This window comes from Argopecten irradians, chromosome 1 (genome assembly GCF_041381155.1).
Source record: "Argopecten irradians isolate NY chromosome 1, Ai_NY, whole genome shotgun sequence".
NCBI classification, from domain to species: Eukaryota; Metazoa; Mollusca; class Bivalvia; order Pectinida; family Pectinidae; genus Argopecten; species Argopecten irradians.
The window spans coordinates 7,735,677-7,741,424 of NC_091134.1; the positions used below are offsets into that span (position 1 = coordinate 7,735,677).

General features: G+C 32.7%; 1 pseudogene; it reads right to left on the bottom strand.

Annotated features, from left to right (window-relative positions):
- Positions 1 to 499: 499 nt before the first annotated feature.
- LOC138309400 (uncharacterized) lies at positions 500 to 2,189 on the bottom strand (annotated as a pseudogene).
- Positions 2,190 to 5,748: the final 3,559 nt, after the last annotated feature.

Sequence of the window (5,748 nt, forward strand, 5' to 3'; positions counted from 1 at the left end):
CACATGCACATAGGCAAAAAAACATCCCATAGCCGAAACATCAAGATCCTATAAACTTCTTGGTGACGACATTGCGCGTACAGACATAGAAAAAGATTTTGGTGTATATATATTGAGTCCGATCTAACATTTGATCATCATATACCAGGTAAGTGAAAAGATCAAAATCAAGAAGGCCAATCAGATTTTCGGTATATTACAGAGAACTTTTAATTTTATGAATACAAAGTTTGGTGAGATCACAACTAAACTATGCAAGCTCGGTTTGGGCTCTTTACAAGATCAAGGACATTGATATAGACTCGAAGCAGTACGGCAAAGAGCAAATAAAAGCCTTCCTAGCATTGAATAATTTACCATACACAGAAAGACTCAAAATTCTAAACATCGCAACACTATCATACTGAAGGATTAAAGGGGGTATGGTTGAATTATATAAAATAACAAATGGAATCTATGATGAAGAGACCTGCTCATTTTTAAAATTGTGGGATAATGTTGTAACAAGACATAGCAGAATAATGAACACAAGAATGATATTTCGATAGAACGATATGTAATCGAGGATACTACTACGAAGGAACACTTTTACTATGAGAACAGTAAAGTTATTGAACAGTCTTTCTGAAAAAGTTGTATTGGCTCCTATAATTAACTGTTTTAAAAATAGACTGGATAAAAAGTGAAAAAAATCAAGATATCCTATTGAACTACAAGGCTTCTATAACCGGAATATGATATAATTAATAATTAATACTTTGAGTCCGGTGAAGAGGAACTATTAGTAGTTTCTGTACTGGAAATCTTCTACTATATCTGTATCTATATCTATATGGGACAAAGAATATCTATATATCTACATGTATTACACTTTAATTTAGTTCTTTTCATGCAAACTTCATCTATAGATAAATTGACTTCCCTTCAATCATAAACTCAACATTTTACCACTTATAAATCTAAAGGATTAAAAAAAGATATATACACATGCAGTTACATATAAATTATTACATTCACATGTATTCAAATGTTTGATTTCATTAATACATGTGTAACCCTGTTCACCACAAAGTAATATAGTCCATCATCATTCCTCAGTAATAGGAGGAGGACACAGAACATCCTTGTTGGGATCTTTCACGCATGGCCGGATGCTTCTGTGAAGATACTTTGCCCTTGTCGAGAATGTCCCTACTGGTTCTTGTCTACTTGGCAAACCAGTTGGCACAGACTTCCCTCTCTTCAGTAGGCGTACTGTTAGTTCTGGCCCATCAGCATCCTTCTTCACAACAACCTCACCTAGAAATGGGATACAAAAGATGTTTCTTGCTAGCCTAATTTTCCTCCATTTTGAATTATATGTCAATCACTAGTAAATGATCACATCTTATTAAAAAATTTATAACACTAATTGCCTTGATTAATTAGATATTTATATATAACTTTTGAAATATACAATATTCATTGATGTTTAAAGATTTTGTTTTTCATTCTTTTGCATTCTCGAGGCAGAAATAGGAGTTTGCTGTTCAGTTCACCAAAAGTAATCTGTAATATGTAAGTTGTTTATAACTAATAACTCAATAAATTACAATATTAAGTACAGTAACAAGACACTGCTTAGGCCTATTATTCAATCAAAAAATTACAACATTCATACCTGGTTTTTCTGATGAAAACTTGAAATGATGAAATGCCTGGATTCCAGGACTGCCCGAAACACTGGCTTGAAGAACTTCTTCCAGTCTCTCCACTGCCATTCTCCGTCCTGGCTCCCATATAACACAACTCGGTTGTGCAAGGTTGAGCGTTCCACGGTGTGCTTTAAATCCTCCATGGAATCACAATCAGTTCGACGTATTGCCCGTCTAGCTAACCCAAACAAACTGTCAACCAAGCATCTTGCATGATAGGGTTTCATAAAATGTAAGTTGATTTCCTTATGAAGATTGTTGGCTACTCTCCACGAAAAATAACTGGTCATGATGTGGTTCTTGTTCTGTCCTCCACAATTGTCAGCATTCAAATGACAAACTTCTTCCCCTTCACCATGTCTATTAAAGAAGTCATCCAACATGGAAACAACAGAATTTGCAGAGTGGCTTTGCTGTCCATCCTCACCGATACTTTCCGATTCTCCAAAGACATAATTATGTTGTAGTGTCCTCCCGTCATTGCAAATTCCAAAAAAGTTCACCTTGAAGGGAGATAAAAAAAAATAGAGGGCACCTTCCTGTCTGCAGTGAGTCGGAAGTAAGACACTTTGAGCAAAGTCAAATGTGTAATGTACGTTCCTCAAATTGGTAGAGCATGGGGTGATGGAGCCCTCTATTCTTGGTCGACCATCAAGTTCTTCTTTGGCAGCAACACAGACATTCCTGTAATGATCGCGCTCCCTCTGTGCCGACTTTATGTGATTACTGAATGCCTCTGTTGCTGACAACTTTTCCTCCTCGGTTCTGGCCTGTAAAATCAATATATAACTTATAAGCCAGTCATAACTTTTGTAAAAAACACTCTAGTTTGCAAGTTTAGAAAATCTTAAGCTGATAGTAAAGTTTTTACAGCTGAACGACGTAACATCCTTATTTTCTAATAAAAAATGGCGGTGGCCGTGTGGTTAAGAACCCTCTATCTCTGGGTTGTGAGTACAAAACATGCGAAGCAGTTACCATGCAGATGGTTTTTCTCCGGGTACTTCGGCTTTCCTCCACCAAGAAACCTGGCACATCCTTAAATGACTGTTTAGGATGTTAAACTATTAAAATCAAAACTTTAACAATGATGTTACAAATCTCAAATTCCACTGCTTACTTTTCATTTCCATTATTTTTTTAAAGCTTACATCTATTGGCTTGACAAATGAAGCAAATTAACATATCTATAAGAAATTATAATAAAAAATGTATTAAAGACATTCACATTTATGGCATACATCTGTTCTTGGAGTCATAAATTTCACATGGGGAACAACTCTGTGCCAAATCGTGTTGAAAAAGGCAAATGAAAAATGTGTCATATATTTGATGTTTGTAGCATTTAACTTCGATTTATTTCTAAACCATTTTTTTTCACATGACAAATTATATCTTTATATATTGTAATGAGGCTAATGGTTAAATCTAAAAGCAAAATATTCCAGGTAAGTACAGGGTCATTTAAGAACATGCGAGGATTAGGAAGTGCAGTACTGGGAGGGAAAAACCACAGACATACAGTCTGTAGCTAAAAATGCAACACTTATGTACCTTGATAAAAATAATAAACTAGTCAATTATAAACAGAAGAAACATAAAACCTTTTTTTTTCAAATTAGCAAATGAATACTGAATGAGAATCACAATTACGAAATGATTTTGCATGCTGATTCAATTAAATTATTAATAAATAAAAAAAAAAATCAATGATAACTATTTTACACAGATTTAAGTGATAGCAGTATTTCCAAAATATGCATGAGTGTATATCATACCTGCGAAATGTAGTTTCTGATAAAGCTCTGTTTTCATCTCCATATGCTTCAACATATTTCTAGTTGACAGAGATAAATGAAGGGTAACCGCAATGCACTCTGGGAGAGATTGGTCGGTAATTAGTATTACATAGGTCATGTAATAATGAAATTCATCACCAATATCGTTTGTATCACAAAAAGGACAAATTCTGTTTTGATATTCTATATTAATCCACCTACCAGTTTCAACAATAAATTTATGGTTTCTTGTTCTTAATTTACACATTAATAATCTTTCGTTATCATTCAATAGTTCAAGATATTTTTCAAAATTAAACTCTTTTTTATATGTTCTTTAGCATACTGACATTGAAGAATGAAAAACGTCTTGATTCCATTTCTGTAAAAATTGGTCGTATAATATTTGTTTAACTTGCGCTTTTATCCATTGTGGATTCAAGTTACTTTGCTGCAAGTTCCATATATATATAAGAGCACACTCATTTAAAATGGTTTTTTTATAAAAATTAAGTATGTAACTGCTTTGTTTTCGTTTGTAAATGCATATATACATAAATACATATACGTAATAAATGGTATAGCATATGATTTAATATAACATTCATTTTATTCTCTTTAGATATCATCATAGTCGACCAGTAGTTAATCATCTTTATTTTTATATCAATAATAAGTGGTCTTGTACCCAATTCTCCATAAACCATGTAGTTTGGTGTACTTTTCTTCAAACCAAGAAGTAGTTTACAAAATTTTAAATAAAATTCTATGATAGTAGAGTATAGTTTTCCTTTAGCTAGATGACTCTATGTCGCGGTACCATTTTTCAATAATCTTTGTTGAAGTTAAAAGTTAACGGCTTAAGTTAACCAGCCGATTCCAAACAGTACATAAAAAATTAATGGTAACTGCCTTCTAGCGTAGATAATAATACTTAAAAAAAAGAAAATAAATTAAAAGATCCACGACTGCTTGACCCGCGGGCAATTTTCACGGGTCGCTGCGCATGTTACATGTCCCTGCGCGGTAGCAAATTAAGTCGGATACAATGGAGTTTGTTTTGACAGTGATTTTAGCATGAACTTGAATATATATTTCACTTTTCATAACGTAGACAAAACGTACAATACAGTGTATTTAATTAAATAAATGCATGTCAGTTTGCATCATGCGTATTGTAACTGTATTCAAGACACGTGCATTTGATATTTATTTGTGTCTTCCCTGTACGATACGACATATCATATAGAATTATAGTAGATTTTGTAATGTTCATTTTGAATATATAGCACTTGTTCCAAAATATGCCTCAAATTATGTTGTGATATATATAAATCAGCCATTCAAGAAATGTACACAATTTCGTTAATCAAAACAGATTCCATAATATGCATAACTTCGACAAATAATTTTGTTAATCAGCCATACAAGAAATGAACACAATTTCGTTAATCAAAACAGATTACGTAAGTTATCAGAAACATATTTATATATTATATTTATAACGTAATAATCAATAAACTTGAAATACACAATATGTTAAAAAACATCAAATCTTTGTACAGTGTAGTTAAACTAAGACCGATTTCAAGGATCGCATGTGCTGTGCAACGTCCTTGCCGATTCCAACACAACCCTAATATGTCAGGAATTTTCAATAAGTTTATACAGTGAATGCAAACTTTGGAGAAAAAGAACTGTAAATATAGTAACTGAAAACGATATATATTCGCTGTCGCCGTAGGGGGTCAATGAGAACAATAGGCAGTGGTATTTCCACGAAAAAAATAACGCTTTCAAAACAAAATAACGGTTCCAACGATACTTGTAACGTGGTCACGTTAATAATCACATGTTCTGTTGATGCTAACAAAGTTTCACATAAAAATCACGTAATATTCTGGCAATAACATGGGAAACAAAATCATTAACAATCATTGCTGACACTAACACGTGAAATGAAATGAATAACAATGCAAAATAAATAATAACATCAGCCACTAAAACTAACATCATTTAAAAAAGACAAACGCATGCAAAGATAGAGATAACACAGCAGCAAAAATATAACATGTGCTAGAAAATAATAACATGCTTTTAGTTAAGATAACTAAAATTTTGATAATAACATTAAAACAGATATAACCAACATAAATATTTAAAAATCACGAATATGGTTAAAATAACAGTTTGAGAACGAAAATTAACAGAACAGGGCTACCAGTGTAAGTGTTTGAATGTCAAGTCTCTTATAAGAGTTTGTGTGACTATGATTT